The 13470-nt window shown below is 38.1% G+C and overlaps 1 protein-coding gene across 4 annotated transcripts in view; it reads right to left on the reverse strand.

Moving 5' to 3' along the window:
* The window catches only part of PEX5L (peroxisomal biogenesis factor 5 like), a 106607-nt gene that overhangs the window by 70820 nt on the left and 22317 nt on the right, over positions 1-13470 (reverse strand). The gene's annotated exons all lie outside the window — the stretch shown is intronic.

Genomic DNA, 13470 nt, shown 5'->3' on the forward strand with positions numbered 1-13470 from the left:
AATACATTCTCATGTTTATTTTGATAATGTTCATGTTAGCTTTGAAAAGTTTAAATTTCTGTTTTGCATGTACAGTACAGTACATACAGTGTGTGAACAGTGGTAGACGGGCAGAGCTCAGTGTGTAAGTGTGACCTCTGGGGTATTCTGCTTTTGCATTTTGCAGAATTCATTTCCCTGTTGGAATACTTATTCCAGTTATGTTTGCGAAGTGAATTGAGAGGCTCAGATGGAAGGTGAAACAAAGGTGCAAAGTATTATAGTTACAGGATATTTACACTCAAGCTAAAGGGCTCTGAACAGAAAAACCCAGGGGATCTTTTTTTACAACAGAAGTAAAATTCATTCCAGGGTTTTTACTAGGCTTGAACATCTCATATCTGAACATTTTACAGGCCTTGCTGGTATAATTGCATCTGCAGATGATGAAAAGAAACAACTTTTCCTGTTGAGAATACCATAAACAGATGCTGAATTCATAGTAGATTACAACACACTGAGCCTTTGCAGTTTTTACCAAAGAGGAAAAGAAATTGCTGAGTATTATGCTGGAAAAAGCATAGCAGGAATACATATTTTCCACAGTTGTGAGTTTATTCTCCTAAGCCAGCTGAAGTCTACGTACTGAAATATACCCATCTGCTAAGAAAAAAATAAATATTACACCAAACTTTCTAATTTACATTAATTTCTAGCTAAAAGGTTGTTATGTGAGTTCTCCTAATGCCCACAGTGCAAACTTTGGTCATACAGGGTTGTCCATGGAGATTGAGAGAATAGTTTGGCCACAAGAGAGAAAACTGCATATTTCCAATCCTAATTAAAGCTGTCTGTTGGTCTGGTATAGAAGAGCTTGACTCAAATGCTGCCTTTTCGATTCCCATTAAAACTGGCTGTTGATTTCAGCACAATGACAGAGAAGAACAACAAAGGCAATCTTAAAGCAGATGTCTGCTCTACATGTGCATGGGTCTGCAGGTGTTTAGGATCCAACAGTGCAGGGGCTGGAAGCTTTGGATCTTGGTACAGGTGCAGGGTCAGGAAAGCACAGATTGAAGCTGAATGTCAGTTGGGTGATTATGAGAAGATAATTTAAAGGCTGAAAAAAAATTAAAAAGTAATATCCAAAAGCTGTATCAACTTATCTGTGCTCAGCTTGTACTAATAGAAGCTCTGTGCGCAAAGTTATGAAGACACATTTTTTCTGCATATTAAATACCAATCTGAATGTTCATGCTTCCTGTATCACAATAAATGTGATACAACTTTCCACAACATGGTAATTTGTGTTTATCGGCTCTCCTGATCCCTTCAACAAGGGGTGCCTTGCATTATGTACCTATCACAAGAAAGAGGTGAGAACTTAAAAGACTATTCTAGATTAAAGCCCAGGATAAATTAGCATGCTCAAAAACGCCAGAAGTCACCTGCTTCTTGCAGTTTTCATTAAGAAGCAGATCCCTCTTTGGAATGCAGATTTGGTAACAGCTAATTAGTTTATCTAGCTTATCTTTTACACAGTCTTTCAGGTTATGAAGATAAACTAAACAGGATGAATAGAGAGAAAACATCTACAGCACGCTAATAATAACCAATCCCTGAACATTTCCCCAGTTTATTGTACATTGAGGTGTCTTTCAAAGCCAAACACCATTGGAACACTGAGAGAGGCTGCAGGAAAGCCTTGAGTAGGGATTCACTGCTGACTACTTTGGAGTTAAGCACAGAAGGGCTGCTTACTCTAAGATGCTTTTCAGTGCTGGAATTGGGGGTTAAGAGAGGTCAGATCAGAGGAAAAAATGATCCAGGAAATTGTGGGGAGGGAAAAAGTAACCTGATTAATCTGTCCTGTGGTATCATGGCAAGAATGAAATAGGGTCCTGTAGCTGTATTCTCCTCTGGGGAGGCAATTTTCTGAGTGAGATGTGGATGTGGAAAAGCCCATTTTACAGTGAAAAAGATCAGAAGAGATTTTTTTCATATTGCTGTTCCTTAGGTTCATGTGGCAGCAGTCAGGTTTTAATGAATATTTTCCTTATCAAAATATTTTGTTGCTTTATTAACTCTTCAGTCACTAAATTTAAAGGTATTTGCACCTTTATTTTTAAAAGAAAGTTCTGTTTTTTCAGTGTGTTTTATCTGTAGTTCTAAGTGCAGTAAATCAAATCAGCTTAAACATGACTGGTCTTCTTTTTTAAAAAAAACAAACAACAAAACAAATTAAACAGACAAGTCTTTTTTTTTGTCTATGCTTAAGAATTTTAGAGTATATTTGTGATTCCCTTTGCATACAGAAGTATTTTCAACCTGAGGAGTTTTATACTCTCAAATTCTTGAATTTGTTCCACTTGCAGATCTATGTCTTCTTAAAATTTACTCTCTGAAGAGAAAATAGGAGGTTTAGATTCAGTGTTGTCATAACGTGGCACTGAAAGTCAAGAATTTCTGAATTTTTTAGGAAATATGAACCAACTCATTAAAAGTAATAAGATAGTAAAAATAAAACTGTCAATTATTCTACTTGCTTTGTGGCTTGTTAAGTCTTTACATTTTAAAGTTTCTCTCAACAGCCATAAAACTTAAACACATTTTTCCAAAATCAAAAGAGAGCTTTAGATATAATCCTGTGATTCTAGGGGCTGGCTGTTTTTAAAAAGAATAGAATAAGATTGAAAAGCAAACTGGTGAAAATGGAAAATGATGCACTAACAACAAAAAATAAATGTGTGGAAGGGAGCTGTTTTCCGTGGTACACAGTTGTGGATGGAAATCAACTGGAATTCATTGTATATGGATATTTTGTTTATTAAGTCAGGAGCATGTGTACAGGAAAGGGGCAACTGATGCAGGTGATGTGACCGAGGAAGTGACACTTGTGTGTGAGAATTTGCATTCAATTTATGTTTTACTGAATGCTGTCAGTAGAAGTCTCAGTGAATGGCAGAGCATCTGTCTTTTTTAACATAATCTAATTCTCACTGATTTGCATCTCAGATTTGTTCTCCTGATAATAAGCTGTTCTGCAGACATGACATCATCTATTGAAACCATTTGGAACGTTGCACAATTATTAATATATTATCACTAAATTGATAGTGAATGGTTTTCCAAGTCATAAAATGAGGGACCAGATTATTTTACAATAAAAAAGCTGTGAATTAGCTAATTATTTAGACTAAATTGCTTAAATGACTTTATTCTGCACTTTGTGTGTTAAACACTGACAAAAGAGGGCAATTAATACCATACTAAAGTTCAGAGTGTGCAACACACAGCACTTAGTGCCAAGGGTACAGCTGTATTTCACAGTTAGTCTCAGGTATTAGTGCCCACCTCTTACCATTTCAGCCCAGATTTCAACAAAACCATGATTTTATTGTGTCTGTACTTGCCCATATGAGTTGTTTGTGTCATATGTCATGTGACATATGCTGTTTGTGCTGGAAAGCTTGTGAGTGCTCATGAGATCTTCTGGCTTTACAGCCAGATGGTCCATACCCCTTACCACTTTGCAGTCTCTAAAATTGAGTCAATGGATAGATTATTTTTGAAATCTGTTAAATATTAATTATATATTGTATACATGTCCTCTTCTATGCATTGTCTTTCTCTTGTTGTGAAAATTTCCTTTAGTTAGGCAGATTTTAGATATAAAATTTCTACTCTAGTCATGTAAGTTCTAAATTTCATTTGTCTAATCAAATGCTGTCTTGCCCCAGGAGTTTCTAAATGAGGTAAAGGCTCTTTGTTTGTTTCAGAGGGCTGGTTTTTTGTTGGGTTGTTTTTTGTTTGTTTGGTTGGTTGGTTGGGTTTTGGGTTTTTTTTTTTGTGAAGAAAGAAGGTTCTTACACTAAAATTAATTATTTTGCAGTTTCTCAATTATCTAAAGTTTTTCTTCTGAACACTTCTGTCCTGATAGTACTAACTGTCTTATGCTACATCTGTAAGATTCATGAAATAAACGTTCTTGTGTCTATTTTGCCTTCTTGATTTAATTTGGGCGGCCTCCTTGGTGCATACCAAGTTCACACAACCCTTGCATCCTTCTCTTTCACCCAGTAACACCATAGTTCGAATAATCATCCTGTCCCATTCATTCTGTTTCCCAAAATTATTTAAGCTTCCTCACCCCATCAGAGTACTCACATGCCAAACTGTAGGTTACCCTGGGGTAGTGGGAAGTCATTCTTACTATTTTATCAAAACAACTCTAATTTGTGTGGAATTAATGTTTTTTAGTGGACTGGAGAAAGCCCTGTTTATCAATACAGAGAAAGCCTAGTTGGGAGGGGGGGAAACTGAGATGGGAATACCTTGAATTTCAGACCCTTGTTCTACTGAACACTTCATTTTTTATCTTCAAATGATCAGCAAAAGAAAGACTAAAATGCAGGTGTTTTTTTCTTTTCAGCATGACTACTTTGGCTGCTGGGCTATATCCAAGTTTGCTTTTATCCCTTTTCTGACTGGTGCTATGAATATTTAATCAGCTCCATGCACAGTGGAGCAAATTCGGCAGGAAGGAATGAGAAGTCCATTAATATAGCAGATTGTCCTACATCTGCTTGTTTGGGGACACCTTGAAGGTGGCAGATGTTGTTTTGGATTCCTCAGACACGGTCTGGAATGGGGTACCTCTCTTCTGGATCCCAAGAGATGTGTGCTGGAGAGGGCATTGCTGCTCCTCTATTTTCTTTAATTTGGGAGGGGGGGCTTAGGCCATCTCAGTTTTTTAACAGCAACATGTTGGGTATCAGATTCCTGGGGAGGGGTCTAATGAAGTGGTTTTTGTGGCCCAGTAATAAGCCAAGCCAATCTTTTCTGAGCAGTGGATTTCTTAAGCAGCTCCTGATCCAGCTATTAATGACTGGGAATGGTGATTTCATGCACACATTCATCTCAAGTGCCTGGGGCCCAGCTGTAGATTTCAGGACACAGTGCAATACTTCAGAGTTAGATGATGCCCTGTTCAGCACCATGGTGCCTCTGTGCCTCTCCTGCCCCGACCAGGTGCTTCATGAAAAGATTAGAATCCTAATGAGCAAGTGTTCTGCAAAGATTTCGTCTCTTTTCTCCTTTCTTTTTTCCCCACCCAGCTTAAAGCACTGTTTTATCCACAACAATTTTGAGAATATTCACAGTAATAAAATAAAATGGTTGATGAAATGATGAAAATTACTGCCAATAGTATATGGGAAAGACAAGCTGTGTTTTTAATGATGCAATTTGAAGAGCACATGTCAAAACACAAATGAAACAGCTCACTAAAGATCATGCCAGCTAGGGCAGCAAAGCACAATACTGTCAGATGAAAGGCCCTGAATAAAGAGCTCTGACTTCTGTCTTCCTTGTTAAGCAACACTTCATATGACCTTCTCCAGTACTTGAGCTGCAAAGCCACAGTAACACTTGCAGGTACAGTAAAGAACTATTTTGGTTCTGTTTTACAGATGGGATAATTCAAAGCAAAGAGAAGTAAGAGTATAAAAGCAGAGGAGACATAGAAATATCCTTTGTTTCTTTTAGTTCACAGGCAAACTCTAATCTCCATACCATTAATCCAGTATGTGTATGACAACAAGGGCAGAGAAGAGCTGGGAAGTGTGGCCGTATTAATTTCTTACACTGTTTCATAGTAAACCTAGATAAGATCAGACCTATCTGAGCTGAGTGAACCTGTCTCTGTTCCAATCCAGATGTAATGCTGCTCTTTTTCCTTAGTAGTCTCTAGAGGCAGCTGAAACACTGCCTCAGTATTTCAGGCAGTGTCTCATTACAAGGTGATAAATAACTCGCCTGCGGTTTCTGCAGCTCACTAATACCAGAAACAGAAATATAACCAGCCAGAACTTTTCTCCCTATTCATTTTCAGCTTAATGAATACTGAATAGAAACATTTGCTATTAATGAACTTTGATAGTAGCTGAAGCCTGGAAAGGATGGAAGGAAAATAGAGAACAGTCTCACCCTCTGTATGCGGTGACACTCTCCACATTCCTCCCATGCAGTCCTACAGTTGTCAGCTTTGATGCTTCATTAGGCGCTTTCTTCTTTCACCTGCATCATTTTCTTGTTCTGCAGCTTTGTGTGCTTAGGATGATCTTTCTGATACAGGCTGCAAAGCCCCTAGCCTTTCTGTGTTTAAATGTTGCTTTCATGGTCCTGCGCTCAGGAGGGAGCTTTCTAGCAACCGAGACAGAAAGAATTAGAAGAGAGTGAAGTCTTCTACTTGACACAGATGAGTGAAAACATGGGGCAATAATCAGAGCTGCGCTTGATTTGCTTGCTGTAGTTCATCCAATAAATACCTGTTCTTCAGGACTTTCACATTTAATTAGCTGTAAATTAATTAGGATAATTTTGATTGACACCGCTGAGTTGTTTTTCTGTTGCTTATAAAAAATTGTGCATTTTTGCTTAGTTGTACAGTTACATTTTGCTGTGGAAAAATCTAATTGTAAGCTATCAGTGGCATTGCCAGGAATCACCACAGAGGCTGAGCTTCGCTTATTAATGGGATTGCTGTCTGGTATTTTCTCTACTCTCATCATTTTTCTCTACTCTCATCCATCGATAAGTCTTTCTTACACATCTTAGCATTCAGGCAGCTTGGCTTTATTTCTCTCCTGACCTTTCCCTACTGGTCTCAGCTGTTTCTCTCTAGTCTTGTTTGGCTCCTTCGCCTTTCCTTCATTTCAAGTGCAGGTTCTCTGTTACTGTTAGATCTTTAAATAGTGAAGCTACCTGATGGGTTTTTATTCACTGCACTTTGTTTCTCATCTGTCACAGTCACAGTAACAATCCATACCTGGATACCTCCCACATGTTGTTTTCATAGTCTTTTGCTATCAGGGGGAGGAACAAGACCATGTAGGCAATGGTATTTCACCATTTATTTTATGTGTCTAGTAAGCGTGAAACATTACTGGATCTTTGCTGTTATGTGGAAACTTTAGAGCAGCTACTGCTTTTGTAAGACTTATGAGTAGCAGCAACAGCAACTGCCAGGTAGGTCTGTGAGAAGTGATGAGCGTGGGAGGGGAGGGAAAAGAGGGTTGGAGAGTTAGAAGAAATCCTGTGCTTTTCCCTCCATAATCTTGACCAAGGTGTTTCATTTGACTTCACGTGGAAGCTTGAAATTTCAAATTAAATAAAGACACTTTCAACATACCCCTCTTCTTACTCAGCTCCACAGTTATTACATAATAGCATTGTTATCAATGTAATAAGATTAAACTAAAATTACCTGTATTGAGTTACATTTTGCTGAAGAAAGCAGCCAGTACCCAAAAGCATGTTTTCTTTTTCAAGCTGTATCAGCTAATCTAATAAAAGATACCATTTTTACAAAACTCTCTTTGCTTATGCCCATTCCTCATATCCTTCTAAATCAATAAATAAAGTTAAGGGTATCTAAAAATAAACTGGGCTTGTTTTGTGGCAGGTTCCCAAGCATACCATGCAAAATACCTTAAGAATCTGACTGTGCATCTTCTCAACAGTATTTCACCTGGGAGACAACTGCTAGGAAGAAAACTGAGGGAGAGACAAGGACCTGAAATTTTTTCAGAATATGACTTTTCTCATTTTGCATAAAAGACTTATTTATGTACAGACATTGAATCCTTGAGCCATGCAAAGTGGCATGTTAAATTGTTTACTTCTCAGTGATCCCTTTCCCACGAGCTTAACTGCTTAGAATGGTTCAATTTCACACACTACCTGATAGTGCAGATGTATTTCATTCTTATATGCTTGATTTGTACTAGACACTTTTTTATTACTGTAAATAAATGAAATACATGGCAAGTGAAGAGATTAGAAGCACATTTCTTTAGTGTGTGCTGGAGGCTTTCAAGCAAACACCTCCTAACGATGCATTGACTAAACCACATTCCTGCAGTCAGTCAGGCAATATTGCCTTTGAATTTTTTAATACAATGTAATGAAAATATTCATACTGGTATCTAACCTTTTGCTCCTCATCTGAACATTTAGGATTCTGAGATGTGATTATAATCCTACAATTGCTCATACTATAATTGTTTATATGGAAAAGAAATCATGAGTTCACATATTTTATTCTTCTCCCCCCCTTCAGCTTCTTAGTTAAGTGGAATCTTCTAAGGGAATGACAGAAATGTCATCAGTCATTGAAATGGTTCAGCCCCTACTGTGGATTTAGTGTCCATTATTTGAAATCAAAGTAATTCTATGGTACCATAGTAAACATGAGACCAACATGGTACTGAGGATGCTCTTTATCAGCAGGAGCTGTGAAGTACTGCATAGAACTTGGACCTGAAATTTCTTTTGGGTCATACACTGCCTCGTGAAGTGAGAGAGATGCCCACAAAATGTATCTGGCAGAATATCTGTTGCAAGATTATTTTTTTTTAAATCTCCCTACCATATTATTGTTATAGGTTGCCCTGTTATCACAAGATTTTGTGTTGATTGAGAGATATGGGCGGAGTATTGTCCTCTAGTGTTTCCAGTTCTAAAATTCTTACTTTTTCTTCACTAGTCGGTATTTAAGAACTCACAATTCTAGGAGTTACAGCTTGAGTGTAATTAATCAGAATTTAAATTAACAAATGAAGACTTTTTCAGATTTTCATTTTGCATTGACCGTTTAAGTCACTTGGTCAGCAAGAATTTAAAGATATAACTACTTTTATCCTCAAAAAAGGTATTGAAACACTGTTTCCCCTAACAATATTTCAACCAGAAGACAAAAAACCTCTTACAAAACAGTCTGTTTCAGGAAGTTGCTTGTGCTATTTTTTTCTTTGTGCACGTTCTGAGATAATCAAACCCCTCGGAGAAGGCAGGTTATCACCTCCCCACATGAAGTGCAGTCCTATGTCTTTAATCTTTCTTGCCTATGTGAAAAGCAGGCAACCTGGAGGGAAAACAACATGTCTTTACTGGTGTCAGAACCAATCATTTACATTAGTGCTTCAAGACTGATCTACATTTTCAGTTTTCTCCAGCAGGATTCAGACTTCTGTGAAGTACAATAAGCTCAGTGGGGAAAACATAAGTTTAGAATGTGTCAACTGAACCTTTTCTTCTGTTAAATCTACCTAAGTGTATAGCAGGAGGAGAAACTTTTCTATAAAATAAGAGAAAATAGTATTTAGATGATTATTGTAATTATAATTATAGCTCTCTCCCAATTTTTCTGTGAGAAACTATTTGGAACCCTCTGGAAAGAGTTCCTCTACATATCAAATATTAGATTTATGCAAATCAAGCTTATACTGCATTATATAATGTGAGTACTTGATAACTTCTCTGTGACAGCTTTTAGTGATATTGCCCTCAGATTGTTTTTAATGATAATACAAATGGTGGTAAATAAAGTTCTGTCCTGGCTTGCACCCAGTGTCTCCAGAATATAGGACATAACTGTAAAAGGAACATGCATAATCTATTCTCTAATGATAAGCCTCATAAATCAGTGGACTGGTTGAGAATTTTGGCTGGTGTGAGTCTGACCTATAACAAGCAGTTGGACTGAGGTCACTGTACTTCACCTATTTCTGTGTGATTTCTGCCAGACAAGGAAGGAAAAAGCTGTAAGTGCCTTTTCTTCCCTGGCACATGACCTGGAAACCTGTTGTGCTGTAAAATACAATATAGGTACAGTGTGTAGAGGGGAAAGCCCAAACTCTCAGTGCCTATTCTCAAATAACTTGTTCCTCTCTGTTCCCTCTTCTGTGGCTCCAGCAAGCACAAGGAAAGAAAGAAAAACATGGAGCATGGGTAGTGACTGTCAGGAGCAGACTTTTGCTACTAAAGCATTAGTTCTCACTTCTCTTATTAGCAGCTGTGATTCCATGGTTGGATATCAGAATTTGCATTAATTTGCCCTCTGTCCCACTCATTCCCCTGTGATTAGCACTTGTGAAGCAACTCACCACCCTTTGCTGCCCATTCAAAATATAATGTTCCCATTTAACCAGGAAAGCATATGGAGTTCTTTGCATAAACATTGTTAGGTGCTTGTACAGACTTACAAGGCAATAATCTGACTCCAATTATTATCCAATTAAACAAGACAGAACATGACAGGAATAATAAAATCAGTGTTATAACTGTAAGGGCGAAAGTGTTAGTTAAACTCTGTCTGTATCCCAAATACTTATAAAATTTCAGGAGTTAAGGGGATTTTAATTTTATGTTTATTTTATTTCAGGAATTACTTGGGATGATAAGGTGTAAATCAGATACCACTGTTACAGTTTACAAACACCAGTGAAGTCCTGTAATCAAGAATATGCAAAATATGTCCTGATCAAAGTGAATTTTCTTTCTCTTTTTTTTTTTTCCTTTTCCAAAAGTGAGTTTTGATCAAAAACAAATGATCAAATAACACAGATTTTGATCCACTCCTACAGCATGAACTGATACTAATTATGGCATTTGTGACATTTATGTAAGAGTGGAGCTCACAGTGTTGTGTAAGGGCCAGGTTGATTAACAGTGTGGCATCTGAGATTATTTTTATTGCTGTGCTGAGCAGACCAATTTGGAAGGCAATTGGGTTTGTACTGGGCTTCCAATTTAGAAATCTGCCAGTGAATTGTGCTGGAAACTGTAACTGAGAAACCACAGTTAGGTGACTGTGTCTGAATACATCTAGACAACCTTCCTTAAGGGGACTGGGGAGAATGTAAAGGGAAAGGACTTTGCTTTGCTTTTTCTTGTCCTCTGTAAAACAGCACATCTGAACTGATCTACAGACTTTAGATCAACGGAAAAATCCTGAGCTTAGCTTGTAGCACCCACCTGTTTCAAACACTGCTTTTGTACCCATACTGTTTCTGCACAGCAGTACTCCCTGTAAGGAACCATCCAAATTCTTTTTGATATGCAAAGGTTACTCTGGTTTTAGGATTTCACAAAGCTTTTGTCCTCCTTTTGGACTCTCACTTCTCAGGATCTCAAGCTGATCCTGAATCCTAAGATCTGGAGCACTCTATGCCAGTCTAGACAGTAACAGGAGTGGTGCAGGCTTTCCAAAATATCACTCATGGAGCTCTCAAGTGCTGATGTATACTGCAGCTGGACTTATGACCAAAGTAGATACAAGTGTTCCTTTATGTATTTAGGACTTTTCTCATCCTCTTAGATGAGTTGCCTTTGCACAGACTGTCTGATACATGGTCGAATACAGGATCATGAAGAGTTTGCATAAATATTAAATAAGCAGCTCAATGATCTGCAGTAAATGACTGTTTGAGGGAACAAAGCCTCAATTTGATGGATTTTCTGGCTTGCAATGACAGATCTGATGTTGCTCTATGCTAGAGTAGTTACATTATTTCATGCTGCTGGCACTGAGAGAACCCAAGCACTTCCATCAGTAGGGAAGGGAGTTTGGCAGGAATAGCTTGGAGAGTAGTGATGTCCGCTACAGTGTTAAATTAGATTGGACCCCTTTGGACACCGGTTTGTTTTTGTTGTTTGCCTGTTTGTTTTTGGAAAAAAACCCAAATGACTTCATTGATGTTAGGATTATCTAATCATGGAGAGTGTGATTCAGTCTTGCAAGGAGGTGATCTTGAAGTGTTTGTTGGTAACAGGACTTGGGCACAGAAAGCAGAAGCTAATGCTCACTAGTAAGAGTAAGTTGACTGGTATAACTTAAACAGATATTTTGAGACATACAATAACTCTTTATATACATAGACTATTACAGCTACACTTTTAAAAAACATTCATTGTCTTTACATCTTCACTGTTCACGTAGTATCAGCATTCTCCACATGAGAATTATGTAGGGAATAAACCTAGTCTGAAAAAAAGGTATGTCAGATAAATTCTTAGTGACAAATCTGCAACAAGCACTAGACTGCCCTGATTTTTTTCAGAAAACATCCTTTATTTTTTTGACAAAAGAAACTGCTGAGAATGGCTAAGACAGCAAAACACACATATCGCCCAGAGACATCAGCATAGTCTACCTGCCCTTTGCAGACTGCTCCTTTTCAGATAATTTTGCATATTTTTGCATAATGAGTATGCTACAATTTCTATTAATGTGTTTTGAATTTGGAGATTTTAAATCAAAGTACCTTCTCTCTCCGAGCTACGACAAGCTTCTTTCTAAGTCATTATCACCATGCAGTTAGTTCTGGATTATACAATTAGGAATAACTCATTAGACAAAGCAGGTAACAGTGCTGAAAACACACCAACCATGGGCATTTGAGGTGAACTGCTGCATCCTGTTTGACTGGGAATGCACTGAGGAATGCAGTAGCTTGTTTGTCTCTTGCTTGGATTTCTGAAAGATGTATTCTGAACACAGCTTTTTGGACTTGACTGAGGAACTGGAGTCTCATTCTTTGGTTTGTGCTACTGCACTGCCACTGAAAGTGGTCACTGTCCTCTGCCACCTTCCGAATTGTGCCTGGGAATTGTTTGGAAGGTTGCACACTAACATGGGCTGAAAGCATGTCAGGGACCATTATGGCAGCCTAACAGTACAGATTATTACAGCCCAGTGTCCAGGAACTTTCCCTGACCTTTTACTAGCACAAACATAACCTGTAGGATAACAGCATTTAGCTTGATTTCTCAGACTTTGTGCTCAGGATTGCTGCCTGTAGCAATGTATGAGTTATTATTTTAAATAAGAGGCTATATTTTGAAAAATTAAGCCTGAAAACTCTTTGAGAGTACTTTAGTATTACTACTTCCTACACGTGAGAAGTGGGAAAAAGCTACATATTGTGCTACTTCCTCTCCTCATATCTTAGGGTTACTCTCTGTGGCTTTGTGTTTGTGAACCATTTTTAAAGCAGACAGACAATGTGTTTCATGAAGATTTATGGTACAATTGCAGCATATTGGAGCATCAGAATGAAAAGGCAGCAATGTTATGATTTGCAATAGAAAATGTGACTTGTCCATTTGATTAAAAGTGCTGACCACAAATTGGTTTGTATTCTAAAAGCATGAATTTCCCAGACAAATCGTTGGTTCAAGCGGGACTGCAGGAGTTTTCTGTAGATCAGCATCACACTCATATGGCATGGGCTTACTGGAATTGCAAATACCATGTTTTTTTCAGGCACTGTCTCTTGGAAGAGGGAAGGAACTGAATGAAGAAAAAAAGCAGCATTATTGAGTGAGACTTGGGAGTCAGTGGATGCCTCCTTCTATAACCCAGCATTAGGCACTTCCCTGGTCCAGTAATGGGGACAGCCTGAATTTGCTCTCACAGGGAGCCTGCTGATTTCAAAGGCACCCAGGGAGGTAATTTAGATACTGAAATTTAGGTACAAATGTTCTGGTGTGTTTTCCCTCTCAGTCTGCCCTGCAGCATTGAGAAGTGACTTCTTTCTTTACCTTTTACTGTTTACTACATGAGTAAGGAGGACATCAGGTATAACACTTGCCTCTGCAGCACCCCCAGTGTGGCTGGGTGATTCCATTCCAGCCTCTAACCAGAGC

The sequence above is a fragment of the Chiroxiphia lanceolata genome, chromosome 10 (assembly GCF_009829145.1).
Source record: "Chiroxiphia lanceolata isolate bChiLan1 chromosome 10, bChiLan1.pri, whole genome shotgun sequence".
Classification (NCBI taxonomy): domain Eukaryota; kingdom Metazoa; phylum Chordata; class Aves; order Passeriformes; family Pipridae; genus Chiroxiphia; species Chiroxiphia lanceolata.